We start from the raw sequence: 15,359 nt of genomic DNA on the forward strand, positions 1-15,359 counted from the left end.
AGGAAAACCCTCAGAGCCTTTGCTGCCGCTAAAGATAGAGTGCGCTGTTAAAGGAAATTTTACAAGGTAGCAGTCATCAGACTGGACAAGACATCTGTCTCCTGCATTTGGTGTTATACCTGTGATTTTCATAAACTGTCCTTTGGCCTCGTGTTCTCAGTTTTTTAGCCAAAAGTCCAGCTAAGATCAATGCATATGGCAGATGCTAAAATGCCTTTGTGAATCCTTTGACCTTCCTCAAGACCCAGAGCCAGTGCTGATACTGTGCCCCTTCTGATATTAGGGTGTGTTGTAACTCTAGGGAGGATTACCTAGTTGCTGCCTCCCAATGTGAATGCCCAGCATCTTCCCTTGTCTCTGGGAAGAGGGTGCTCCTCAGGGGGTTTTCTGAACCATCTCTCCACCCCTGCTAAAGGAGAAGGTGGTCAGTTCCATCTGTTTTTTATTGCTCGCTGGCATTAATATTACATCTCCTACCTCTCTAATGAAAACTCAGGTTTCCAGAAGCTGTTCTTTTTTTGTCTGAAGGCTATTTGCACCTTGCTGAGAAAAGTGCCTGACCGTGGAAGGCCATTTCCCAACAGAGGCTGCTACAGTGATCTCTCCGATCACTATGCAATCTCATTTCAGGCCTCGGTAGAGCATTAGTTGTCCTTGTTTATTCTTTTTCCAGTTAGCATTTTCCATCACTGTTTTATATTATCATGATGCTTTTGGTGAATGCGGGCCTCAGGTAGGAGTGGGTGGCTTCTCATTTTTCATCTCTGAAGGAATGCTCAGCATTGCTGATGAGTGATTATATACACCTCTCCAAGGGTCTCTCTTGGTTTAGTTTTTACCTACTTCAAATGACAGTTTTCTCTCCGTATGTCTCCTTAAAATTTTGAGGGAAAGCATCTGATGCGCCTTTACCTCTTTGTGTTTGCTTTCTCTTTGTGAAGAGAAATAAGAAATGATCACCTCATTATAACAGGACATCCTGATTTAATTTGTTTGGCACATATTGTTCACTTAATTATTGCATGATCACTGTGTGACAGCAGTGTAGGAGTAATACAGCTGCATATACTGCTTCAAGCTCCCTTTTCATGGTGTCTCAGAAATTGATCACTAGCCCCTTCTCCAGCTCTCCTTTCTGCTGGCAGGTTCAAAATCTGCCCTGCCTCAAAATGTGTATCATGACCAGTCCACTGCAGATCTAAGAGCGCTTGCTTCAGTTCCCAGAGCTCTAGAAATAAACAGGCAGCCTCTTCATTTAGTTCTCAAGTTTTGAAACTTTTTGTTTACTCTCCAGGAAACTTTATTTAATACTCTTGTTAAATACAAACTAAACCTGAGGGGTGCTTGAACCACTTTTGAGAGTGCTGTTTTGAGTATCGATGGCCTTGGCCTGCCTAACATTTCACTGCAGTCAAAACATTTCTACTCTCTTACTGCTCTAGCAACTTGGTGTTATGTTTGGTTTTAATATAGAGGATGTAACACCTCCTGGCATGGCATGAATAATTTTCAAGGCCAGGCTTTGTTGTTGGCCTTTCTTTTTCTGATCAACAAATACTGTTTATTTCATGTTGGAGCTCATCAACGTGAAGATCCAGAAGGTTGAGATGAAGTGAGAATTCCTGAAAACTGATTAAGTATTGTAACAAATGCACATGAAATTTGTACTATAAAAGATTGCTTAAATTACCATAAATCCTCATGCTGTGCTACAGGTACATACTTTTCTGTAAGTGAACCCAAATATATTAGAATTTTCACCTTCTGAAATCAGTTGCTTATAGGTGACAGCTTTTTTTTTAATAGATATAAAATTAGACCATTATCGTCAGTAATGAATAGGAGACACTGGGGAAAGTGCCACCATGATTATTCCCATGTTCAGTCAGGTCGTGTAAATATTTCATAGGAAAAGTGTTGCAAAGAAGGTTGTAGGAGAAACATCTTATGAATCATAAGCTCTTAAGGATTTGGCATGAGAACAAAAGGAGATGAGTGCAACCTGAAGGGGCAAAAGAAGGTGACAGGTTTACATCAGCACTACAAGGTGAGCTACAAGTAAACGCAAAAGGACTAAAGTGAATGCTCACATCAGCTCAAAGTAACAAAATATGAACTGAGGCTGAAGATGAGGCAATATTCAACGTGTTTTGGGGTCACATATTTATTGATAGTCTGGACACAGGGTCTTCTAGTCTCACAATTCTGACCTTAAAGATGATGTTTCTTGTCCCTATGAAACCCCAGGTCAGAGTGAGGAATTGTCACAAACATCCATCTTGAGAAACTGAGACAGAGACACTCAAATGCTTTGTACTTTCCTCACTCGATAAGGGACCTCTGGGGGGTGCCTTAAACAAATGTTTTCTGCAGGCCCATAGAAGTAGGGGAGCAGCAGATAACATCAAGTCTTGCACAGGTAAGGTGGTGCCACCTTCCACATTAACTCTCTTGTCTTGACCTGAGCTAAGGGCGCATATGCCCAGAAAGGTCATATCATGGTCATGGCAATAAAGGGGGGTGTACCAACCACCAGGACTCCCTGCATCCTCCAGACCTGTTTCGAGAACTTGCCTGAAGAATGACTGCACACGCACCCAAAAAGGTCATACCAACAGTCATGGCAATAAAGAGGGGTGAGTCTGCCACCAGGATCCCCTACATCCCCCCAGACCCATTTTGAGAACTTGTGTGAAGAACAACTACACATGTATAACAGTACTCCTCCCCTGAGGAGGGACGACAGGAACTCAAGGTTAAAAGAAGAATGGATAAGCCTCTCGGTGTGCACCCACCACCAGAGGACCCTGACTACCAGGAGAAACCACCACTGGATCCAAGGGCGGTGATGTCTTTTCTCCTATCTCTTATGTCTCCTTTTGTTTTCATATACTTCCTTCTCTATCTTTGACTTGATTTACAGGCACATCAGGGTAATGCTGTTGTGAGTTTTGTCAAGCTGCTACATTTTGTAATTTAGGAACAACAGACATTATATTGTTGTAAGTTTTGCCAAGTTAATATCCATTGTAACCTCACTGTGTTAAAAGTTATGTCATTCAGAGTTACCATCTTTGGCAATTTTGCTGCATCCTAAGTAAAGCTTTATTTTTACTCTAACCTCTTGGGTCACTGTCATGATTCCTGAACACTGCGCAGAGAAATAGAAAAGCTCTCCTCCCCGATCCCACTATGCGATGGGACAGTCCCTTCTTCCCAAATAGTAATGTGCTTATACTGAGCTCCTCGTGGGAAAGATTTTTTAATGTGTTATCTGTCAGTAAAAAACAATTACTCTCCCTCTGTTTTCAGTATATAGTCTTAGACTGAGTCATGTCAATATATATGAGCTTTGACTTCTCTTACCTTCAGTAGAATTATAGAATCATAGAATGGTTTGGGTTGGAAAAGACCTTAAACATCATCTTGTTCCAACCCCACAGCCATGGGCAGGGACAACTTCCACTAGATCAGGTTGCTCAAAGCCCCATCCAGCCTGACCTTGAACACTTCCAGGAATGGAGTATCCATGACTGCTCTGGGCAACTTATTCCAGTGCTTCACCACCGTCAGAGTGAAGAATTTCTTCCTTAGATCTGATAGAAATCTACTCTCTTTCAGTTTAAATCCATTGCCCCTTGTCCTATCACTACATGCCCTTGTCTAAAGAAGTCTCTCTCCAGCTTTCTTCTAAGCCCCCTTTAGGTACTGGAAGGTCTCCCCGGAGTCTTCTCTTCTCCAGGCTGAACAACCCCAAATCTCTCAGCCTGTCTTCATAGGAGAGGTGCTCCAGCCCTCGGATCATCTTCGCAGCCCTCCTCTGGACCTGCTCCAACAGGTCCGTGTCCTTCTTATGTTGGGGTTCCTAGAACTGAATGCAGTACTGCAGATGGGGTCTCATAAGAACAAAGTAGAGGAGGAGAATCATCTCCGTGGATCTGCTGGCCACACTTCTTTGGATGCAGCCAGGATACGGTTGGCTTTCTGGGCTGCAAGTGCACATTGCCGGCTCATGTTGAGGTTCTCATCAGCCAACACCCTCGAGTCCTTCTCCTCAGGGCTGCTCTTAGTCTTGTTCAACCAAGATCATTAAAAAATTACCTTATAAAGAACTTTCTGGAGCTCAACTCCTTCCCATTGAATCTCTCTATCCAAATGTGGGATAGTGGCACTTGTAAAGTCTTCTGTGCAAAGGGAGGCATTGAAGAGGAGCCAGGAAGTGGTAAGAGTTTCCAGTAATAACTCCTGTTTCAGTTTGAAATTGTCATTCTAGGAGGATCTTTTAGGACCTTAGCAGCCATTAGGCAGAAGATGCCAACTTGTAACTCCTTCACAAAGGACTTGTGAAACAGTTCGATGGAGCTCATAAACATCTGCTGGATACGTGGACTGTAATGAACAGTTCCAACTATGGGCATTAAGAGTCACGTTGTCATGTGTAATGGATGTTTGTCCTACTGACGTTGTGTGGCCTACTACAAAGAAAGAGGCTACATCCCAGAGGACTGGTGCCCCTCTCCTTGCTCCGTATTTGCAGGCATTGGTCCAGCTTAGAAGTGGTCGTAACTCGATTCATGTAATCAGTATGATTTGCTTCAGCATGCCTATTTAGATAAACAAAACGTGAGCTACAGAGTAGGAATTACTGCAGCTAAGGAGAAAACATCTCATATGAAAGTTGGACATTGCTTAGGTGTTGGGTCCGAAGTAATGACCTTGACTTATTCTCCTAACAGACTTTTTGGATCACCTTGGGTAATGAAACTCTCTATGTCTCTACTCCTATCTGCTAATGGGAATAAACCATACCTTATCGTCCTGCTGTCTTATCTATTCAGATGATAATCTCTGGGAACAAGACTGTCACTTAAAATAATAGGTGTGTTCAGTACTCAGTTTGTAAGTGGAGCCTCTAAGCCTTGAGGGCCATAGTCATAAGGGGATTTAAGTGCCTGTTGCCCACTGATTTCAATGGGAAGTACGTTTGTGGGTCTTTGCCCTAGATAGTATAAATACAGAGTAAGTATCAGAAAAAAAACTTGAAAGACTATTTAAAGGATTATGTTGAAAAGGAAACAGGGATTGCAGAAAGACAGCAAAAAACCCTGAAAGAATAAAGACTTTAAAATAATAATATGTAAATTTTTAAGATTTATACATTAAAGATCAAAGAGGCCATGCAGTAACTTACAAAATAGGTGATGCTTAAACTGCACTAAAGGTTAAGAAGCAAGTAGAATTGTTTGTTTCATTCATTTATTTGCTTCTCTCTTTTGTGATGAAGGGCACTGAGGTCTGTGTTATTCTAGGATGAGAAGATGATCCAGGCCATGTACTGTAAGTGGAGCATTGTTATGAGGAGGCTTTTTCCTGCTGCTCTGCTAGTTTTGGGGTAAAACCTAAGCCCAGATCTTAATCACATGCAGTTATTAAGATTTTGCTAACAAGTGGATTGATTATGTAGGAAATACCAGGCTTCAAGTTTGAGCACGACACTGAAAAGGATGGTGCAGAAGATAATAGAGAACATGGAATTTCTCTTTTGAAAGTTTGTGTCACTGATGTGACTAAACCAGGAACAGGTCAATAATTCACTCTGATAAAGCAAAACTCTTCATAGCCAGAAAGGATTGGACTGAACTTACTCTGTATAATATTCAGTGTTCTCTGGCATCACTAGTGGTCTGAATGGGGCAGTAGGGCAGGGCAAACACAAGGAAAATACATTGCCAAACTACTGCTCTCCTGTCTCGCTGAGCTGAGGAGGAGTGACTCAAATCTGTGACAGTACCTGTCTCATGCCTTGCCTCCACTCTAGTCCTTAGTTGCTTCTAGCTGAATATCACGGAGGAGGAGACAACAGGACAGAGCCTGAGTACATGGCCCTTGTCTCCCCTACTCCTATAGCCCTATGCACAGTTCAGCCCTGCAGATGAAACCCAGGTCATGTCCAGAAAGGAAGGAAGGGGAAGCTGTTCCACTCCTATAGGTATAATCTCCAATAAGATAGACTAGCATGTGAGGCCTTTTGAATGTGCAGACAACCATGTTATTGCTTGTGTGTTTCTGACCATAGTGCTCTGGGGAGGCCAAGGGGACTAGTGAAGACAGCTGCTGCAGGACTTTGTGAGCAATACATTGACATAGGTTTAAACCAGAAACCTCGGGAGAGATGTACAGTCATTTTGCTGTCAGCCAAGATTCTGCAAATTGATTTCTGGCCCTGTTTGTTTGATTCTCTCTATCTGGATATTAGTTGTTTTTACTTACTGCCACTGCCCTCACCTTTTGGTTAAAGGTTAGGAATTTAAAAGGATGTCCCGATGATGAGAAGGCATAAATTTAACTTCTAACACTCTCATGGGGAACTAGGAATACAAATCTCATCGTCATCCATGAGAATTTATTTTTCTATTTGAAACCTAAAAGCCTCTTCTCCTCCCATCACTGCAAGGCTAGATCTGAATTTTTGTCTGAAGAAAACTGCCTTACCAAGTGTTCAAAACCTGTGTAAAACCAGGCAAAGAAACATATGTTGTGCTGTAGAAGTTTTGGAAACAAAAGCAGTTCTCTCATTTCATTTAACACCGTGGATCAGCAAAGAGGGAATTAAAGGTATTCTGGTTGCTATTTGATTTGGTATCTCCCAAGACATTTCATTAAATTAATGTTTTGTTAAATAATATTGAATTAAAAAAACCCCAAGAGATTGTTTGGATTGGTCAACCATTCAGGACTAAAAATCCTGTTGAATCACCTTTGAAGTCAAACTGAAGTGTTATAGAAGTAGATCCTACACAGAAGGTACCAGGTAGCAAGGCAGTTCTCCATTTTCTCAGATGACAATTCAGCACTGAAAAATAGCTTTATGTTAAAAATACAAGTAGTAAATTTGCCACCATAATCTCTTCAGTATCTACTTTCCTTTCCGTGATTACAGTGGGTAACTATTTATGTCTCTTTCTGAACTATTGGGAAATTATCACTGTGCTGTACGTATGTAGTTCAAAAAAGCTGTGACTGAAGTGTGTAGGGTCCCTTGATTAATTACTTTCATACAACACTTCATAGCTATAGAGATCTGACATTGGTGAATAATATTAGCATAAGGAACAATCTTTATTTCAAAATGTATAGTAGAAGATGTCACATTTGCAGATAAAGTGAACATTCCTATCTATGCAGGCAGAACCAATTTTCTTCCTCCACATAAATATCACAGTTCCTTGGGAAACTGTCTTCTATTGATGTATCCGAAAATAGCCTCCCTAAACCTTTCAGTCAGAATGGTCTGATGTCAGAGCTACAAAAGTTATGGTGCCTAAATTATAAGCTTGATTTACTTTTTGGATGTATGAATTCAAATATGTTCTTTGCAAATCCTAGCAATTTTGATGTAATCAGAAGAGATTACATGCAATTTCACTGTCACTGAAACTAACATCCACAAGCCTACGAAGCACAAAGACAGCATAATAGCCCACTGTCTGAAATAGAGGTAAGATTTTTGTGATATGTTGGGCTGTCCAGTGGTGCCTCAGGTAACATCAGTTTTATTCGTGCGACCAAGGTTCGAAATCTTCCTCACTCCATTTCTCTCCATTTCTGATTGTCCTCCACTAACTAATCTCTTTCTGGTCTTGCTTTCATCTTTGCTGGGAACCCAGTCAAAGAATCAGTTCAGATCCCATTCTTCTGGCACTTTCTATAAAAGAATAGCTTCAGTAGTGATGAAATATGATTAAATATTAAAAATATTTTTATGATGTGCTTTTATAAACTTGCTTTGCAATTACTAATTTTGCAGATATTCCTACTCTTTCTTCTATCTCAGTGTAACAGGCTCCAAAGTGCCAAAGGAGGATGACGAGATTTTTTTGCCCCAAAATATTTTTGCCACCTACGAATGCAGTTTTGGGTCTTCTGATTTGCTTTGGCATTCTGAATTATTTTCTTGCACATGAATCTTTGAAAAGTGATTGTGCACTTTTTTGTGTGTTTGTGGAATGGTTTGTACAAAAATGTCTGAAAGTATTACAATGGCTACAGGTATGACAAGGGGATGGTGCTGGAGTTTTTTCCACCTGAGAAGAAGCACTTATTTGGTGAGATAACTGTATGGATGGGAGGGTCTGGTTTTGGTGTGGTAATAGGACTAAAATGTCAGGACTGAATAACCACACACATTTGGCTTTCAGAGACACAGGTGGGACTTATAGCTCTGGATAAACCTGACACAGTTCCTGGTCAAGTATGGTACTTTGTGTGTAGTCTGTTTCCTGGAAAAGTGGCTTTTGCCAAGAAGATTTTTAAAATATGGAGATCTGACCCAGATGAATTCCCTAAGCCTGTGATATGACGGAAGGTAAGAAGAGATCTGGGTCCTTCTTATTTGCAGTAGGAGGATTATGTCTTACAGATAAGAACCTAGGTTCTGGCTACTGTAACTCACCTTTTTTTGCATGTTAATGACTTGCTCAGAATCATGTGGGTACATCCCAATGGAGAAATTACTAGAGAACTAGTCTAGAGAGGGTGTTTACAGAACAACAAAAGTTATACCACTGCTTAGGGTGGACTATTCTTCCTAATAGCTGCAGAGCAAAGAAAGGAACATCTTTCCTCTACGGTGTTGATAAATGCTTCCTTTGGAGCACTTGTGATCAGCAAATTTGTTTGCTTACAAAGTTATATCATGCTTGTTGTTCTGTAAAAGATAAAATGCATAAAGCAGGTACAGTGCTTAAGTATTTGTGGCTTAGGTCTTGGTTCATCTGGTCAATGCTGCTGCATTGACCAGGACATTGTGCTAACCAGTTGCAGCAAAAGCTTAGGAAGTTCTGAACATTAAGTCATGAGTTCATAAAATGATTAAAGAAATCAGTGGCAATGAGGCAGTGAGCACAGTATAATCATATCGCATATTTATAGAAAAAAAAGTTTTTTTATCAAACTAGATAACACTGAGTGCAAGTTGGGAAGATATTTCATACACTCGTGTTAGACCTTCTGATGCTGCCCATGACAGTCTTCTGAGCTAAAGCCTACCACTGGCCAAAATTTAGGTTTTATTAGAAGAGCTGGAGAAGTGTAGGATCCTTGCAGATATATGGTTTTCTCCCAGTCAACCATCATGGCCCAGAATCTGTGAAAAGATTACCTATTCAACACAGGTGAAAAGTGGGAGATCCTGACCCTGAATGCACTTTATGTGAAAAATATACAGAAAAAAGTTGCAGCCTGCTGTTTAATTTGAGTATTTCAGTGTCTGTCACCTTTTGCACGTTGTCAGAGACAATGTATGAATAGCACATTTGGAATTAAATGGCAAAAATGTCTGCAACAAGTCCCTTCACCTCCTAGGGAAAAGCATCTGTTCATCAATGCAAGAACATTAGGAAAATTCTAGTTCACAGTGACTTGTAAAAACATAGGCACGCTCAGGCCTTCACAGATTAGAACAGTTGTAGAGTTGGGATGTGGTGCATTATGACTGATCCACAAACAAAATTACCTGGGAAATATTTAAAATAAAAATTATATTCTTCATCTGATCCTATCTGTTTCTAGCCCAGACAGCTATGAGATGTGATTCTGCCATAGAATCATGGAATGGTTTGGGTTGGAAGGACCTTAAAGATCATTTAGTTTCAACTCCACAGCCATGGGCAGGGACACCTACCCCTAGATCAGGTTGCTCAAAGCCTCATCCAGCGTGGCCTTGAACACTTCCAGGGATGAGGCATCCACAACTGCTCTGGGCAACCTGTTCCAGTGCTTCACTACGCTCAGAGTGAAGAATTTCTTCCTTACATCTAATCTAAATCTACCCTCTTCCAGTTTAAAGCCATTGCCCCTTGTCCTATCACTATATACCCTTGTAAAAAGTCCCTCTCCAACTTTCCTGTAGGCCCCCTTTAGGTACTGGAAAGCTGCAATAAGATCACCCCAGAGCCTTCTCTTCTCCAGGCTGAACAGCCCCAACTCTCTCAGCCTGTCTTCATACCAGAGGTGCTCCAGCCTTCAGATCATCTTTGTGGCCCTCCTCTGGACCCACTCCAGCAGCTCCACGTCCTTCTTGTGTTGGGGACTCCAGAGCTGAAGGCAGTATTCCAGGTGAGGTCTCATGAGAGCAGAGCAGAGGGGCAGAATCACCTCCCTCGACCTGCTGGCCTTGCTTCTTTGGATGCAGCCCGGGATGTGGTTGGCTTTCTGGGCTGCAAATGCACATTGCCGGCTCATGTTGAGCTTCTCATCCACCAGCACTCCTAAGTCCTTTTCCTCAGGGCTGCTCTCAATCCATTCTCCACCCAGCCTGTACTTGTGCTTGGGATTGCCCTGACCCACGTGCAGGACCTTGCACTTGGCCTTGTTGAACTTCATGAGGTTCTATGATTCTATGATTCAAGGGCCCGCCTCTCCAGCCTGTCAAGGTCCCTCGGGATGGCATCCCTTCCCTCCAGCGTGTCCACAACACCACACAACTTGGTGTCATCTGCAAACTCGCTGAGGGTGCACTCGATCCCACTGCCCATGTCAGTGACAAAAATGTTAAAATAGCACCAGTCCCGATACCGACCTCTGAGGAACGCCACTCATCACTGGTCTTCCACATCGAGCTGTTGACCACAACTCTTTGAGTGCGACCATCCAGCCAATTCCTTATTCACCGAGTGGTCCACCCATCAAATCCATGTCTCTCCAATTTAGAATCAAGGATGTGGTGCGGGACAGTGTCAAATGCTTTGGACAAGTCCAGGCAGATGATGTCAGTTGCTCTTTCTTTATCCACCAATGCAGCAACCCAATCCTAGAAGACCACCAAATTTGTCAGGCATGATTTGCCCTTAGTGAAACCATGTTGGCTGTCACCAGTCACCCCTTATTTTCCATGTGCCTTAGCATAGTCATCAGGAGGATCTGCTCCATGATCTTGCCAGGCACAGAGGGGAGACTGACTGGCCTGTAGTTCTTGGGTCTTCCTTTTTTCTCTTTTTAAAAATGGGGCCTATGTTTCCCCTTTTCAAGTCAAATTCTCAAATATGATGGATAGCAGCTTAGCAACTTCATCCACCAGTTCCTTCAGGACCCGCGGATGCATCTCATCAGGTCCATGGACTTGTGCACCTTCAGGTTCCTTATAGTCTTGAACCTGATCTTCTCCTACAGTGGGCGGTTCTTCATTCTCCCAGTCTCTGCCTTTGCCTTCAGCGATTTGGACAGTGTGGCGAGTGAAGACTGAGGCAAAAAAAGTCATTGAGTACCTCAGCCTTCTCTATATCCTGGGTAGCCAGGTCTCCCATTTTGTTCTGGAGAAGGCCCACATTTTCCCTAGTCCTCCTTTTATCACTGACATACCTATAGAAGTTTTTCTTGTTGCCCTTGATGTCCCTGGCCAGATTTAACTCTATCAGGGCTTCAGCTTTCCTAATCTGATCTCTGGTTGTTCGGACAATTTCTCTGTGTTCTTCCCAGGCTACCTGTCCTTGCTTCCACCCTCTGTAGGCTTCCTTTTTATGTTTGAGTTGGTCCAGGAGCTGCTTGTTCATCTATGCAGACCTCCTGGTGTTTCTGCCTGACTTTGTCTTTGTTGGGCTGCATTGCTCCTGAGCTTGGAGGAGGTGATCCTTGAATATTAACCAGCTTTCTTGGGCCCCTCTTCCTTCTAGGGCTTTCTCTCATGCTACTCTACCAAGCAGATCCCTGAAAAGGCCAAAGTCTGCTCTCCTGAAGACCAGGGTAGTGAACTTGCTGTGCACCCTCCTTGCCGCTCTAAGGATCTTGAACTCCTCCATTTCATGGTCACTGCAGCCAAGGCTGCCTTTGAGCTTCACATTCCCCACCAGCTCCTCCTTTTTTGTGAGAAGAAGGTCCAGCATAGCACCTCTCCTCGTTGGTTCCTCTATCACTTGGAGAAGGAAGTTATCCTCAATGCATTGCAGGAACCTCTTGGGTTGCTTATGGCCTCCTGTGTTGTCCCTCCAACAGATATCGGAGTGGGTAAAGTCCCCGATGGGGACCAGAGCTCATGAACGTGAGGCTGCTCCTATCTATCTGTAGAGGTTACATGGCCAGTAGCAGACCCACACTATAGTGTCACCTGTCCCTGTCCTCCCTTTATTCCTGACCTGTAAACTCTTAGTCAGCTCCTCATCCATTCCCAGGTGGAGCTCCATGCACTCCAGCTGATCACTGACATAGAGGGCGACGACACCTTCTCACCTCCGCTGCCTGTCCTTCCTAAAGAGCCTGTATCCTTCTATGCCAACACTCCAGTCATAGAAGCCATCCCACCATGTCTCCATGATGCCAATAACATCACAGCCCTGCAGGTGTGTGCACATCTCTAACTCCTGTTGTTTATTCCCCATGCTGCATGCGTTCACATAGAGGCATTAAGTTGGGCCCCTGATGAAGCTGACTTACTGGCTGGAGTGGCTGGAATTTCTTTCTGCTGCTCTTCAGGTGCTCTCAACCTGTCACAGGCAAGCCTGATGTTATCCTCCTCTCCCTTCAAGTCTGGTTTAAAATCCTGTCACTGAGCCCCGCTAGCTCGTGAGCAAAGACCCTCTTCCCACTTTGAGAAACGTGAATCCCCCCTGGTGCCAGCAAGCCTAGTCAATGAAAATGAGCTACTAGTTGAAGAATGCAAGATAAAATGACTTCACTTTACCCACAGCTCAGACTTCCCAGTCTCCAGACATCTTCCAAGACCCATATGGTAGACCAAGTGTTTGTTTTAATGACTTCAAAGCAAGTAGTATTGAATTCCTTTAGAGTAGTCACCCCATGTGTCTGGGATTCTGCCTTACTGGATCCCGCTACATAATGAATGCCTTATCAATACCAGTTCAGTGCTTTGCTGCCTATTCAAATGCGATGTTTAACTTTCACTGAGGTTTAATTCCCACAAATAGAAAAGGAACTTTTCCAGGTTTGTCCTTACAAGTGTGATGGTTATAATTGTGTGGGAAAACTGGCACTGCTGTCCTTGGAAATCTAAATGAATTAATTTTCTAAAAGTTTCATACTGACATTGAATGAGTGTATATTTTGCAAGACTTTTGGTGCAAATTTCCAAATTTAGGCCACATAGACTCAAATCCACTTGAAAAGTTGATGGTGCTTACTGAAGAAATTGTTGTCTGCAATAGTTTTAAGTCCCTTACTTTCCTTTAAGATGTTCAAAAGATACTATCAACTGAACTCTTAATAGTTTTATCTTTATTAAATTCTATAAGAATATGTAAAAGGAGGAGTCATTCAAATTATTTCCAATGATTCTCTAGTTTATGATAAAACCTATAATCATGTAATTTGAGGTTCACCCAACCTCTAAATTCTGTGAGCAATTCCTTTCCCATATTGCAAAACCTACTGTCAAGATTGAAGAGGCTGCAGTGAAGAACTCTATAAGTGCTTAGGACTGTGAGGATATGAGTTATGAAGACAGATTAGACAGACCTAGCTACAGGCTGTAGTATATTAGACAGCATAGATAAATTGAGGCGAAGAGGGCATCTCACAGTGGGATGAAATATACTGAAGGAGCGCTGTAGATTGATACCTCTCCGTGGTTTAAAACTAGTTGCTTCAAAATGTGAGATCACATAGCATAAAGTTGACAAGCAGACTTGAAAACTAGTAGGCAGGCCATTGAAGTGGAGCGTTTGTGTTCAAATAATTGCATCAGCAATAAATAGAAATCGTTTCAAGAGGAAATTGGATTAAACAAACTGAAAAAGGGAAGCAATTACACAGTTTCAGGTGAAGAACGATGAAAGGACTGTTATAAAGTAACCTAGATATAAACTGAACCTCTCTTTAAGAGAATACATTTTCTTTCCCAATAATTAAGAGATCTCTCCCTTCCACCTTGCCTTGCTGACCTTGTACAGTTTCTGTTCGTGTTTCAATCAGTTTGGATGTGCTTTATGCTGTTAAAGCTTAGGGTTGCCCCAAGGTACGTAAAGTAACTCAAAAGGATTGTGGGTTAGAAAGGGTTTTGAAGTATTTTTATTTTTAATTTACTACTATGTAGTAGTAACACGTACACATATCTTAGATCCACATTAAACTGTACCCTTTCATCTGTTTGCTAAGGTTAGCTTACATATCTGCAAGTAGAAGACTTCATCTTCCCCATTTGGTCCTTTGTAGAATTTCAAACTATAGTTATTTGTAGAAAAAGTTGCTTCTATTATATTACAATATTTTTTCCTGTATCCCACTAACTTTGTTAAAACAAGCATTGCGTCTTAACCTCCTGCTGTACTGTGTGGTTTCAAAAAGTTTGGCTCATCAGTAGTACTCATGGTGCAGAACTAAAAAGCAGCTGCTTATTGATAATAAAGGGCAATTTTCTTCCCTCAGAGGTGTCCAGCCACAGGAATGGCTTATGCTGCTTGCTGTTACCTCGACCTGCATTAGCAGGGTAAGACATACCTGTGGTGTGATAGGTGGCAGCAAGAGGTGGTCTTTGGTTCTTCCACTCTGAGTGTGGTGGGTTATAATGCCTTGGATGCCCACCTAGGCACTCCCTCACTGCCCCTGCACCACAGGGAGAAAATCAGATGAAAAAACTCATGGGTGGACATAAAGACAGGGAGATCGCTACCAGTTACCATCGCAGCCAAACCAGACTTGACCTGAGGAAAATGAATTTGACTTATTGCATTAAAAGAGATTTGGGTAGTGAGAAACAAATACAAAAATTAAAACATCTAACCCCTCCCCTCCCTTTTCTAGGCTTAGTTTCGCTCCTTTGTTCTGGACTCCTCTACCCACCTCCCCACCCCGAGTGGTGTCAGCAGGGCTGTTTTCTCAGTTTTTCCTCACTCCTCACACTTCCATGTGGTATATTTCCCTTTCTTAAATACTTTTTCCCAGAGGTGCCACCATCATGGCTGAGGGGCTGAGCAGTGGGTCTGTTGGAGACATGTAGAACCAGCTGTGTCCGGCATGGAGTAGCCCCTGGTTTCTCCTCACAGAGACCATCCTGCAGCCCCCCACCAGCTCCTAGGCACCTGCACCTGGTACGCTGGTATATATTAGATATATTAATATTTCCATAGGATCACTGGAGAAAGAGAATGACCTGTCTGTTCCCAGCTTGTCATGATCCAAAGTTTCAACAACATTTTTGTCTCCTGGATATGCTACACCCTAATGTACACATGGCTGTGTTCCCACTGCCTTTATTTTTGTAGAGGAAGTTTCAAAAGTATTTTTGACAATTTTGGCTTTTTCTTTTATGTAGTCTATCTTCTGAAAGTTTCCTAAAAAAAGGAATTATTTAGGATTCAACCATAGTTGAAATTTTGATGTAAATTAGCCCAAAAGGAAATTCTTTTATCTGT

Source organism: Tauraco erythrolophus, chromosome 1 (assembly GCF_009769465.1).
Source record: "Tauraco erythrolophus isolate bTauEry1 chromosome 1, bTauEry1.pri, whole genome shotgun sequence".
In the NCBI taxonomy this organism is placed as follows: domain Eukaryota; kingdom Metazoa; phylum Chordata; class Aves; order Musophagiformes; family Musophagidae; genus Tauraco; species Tauraco erythrolophus.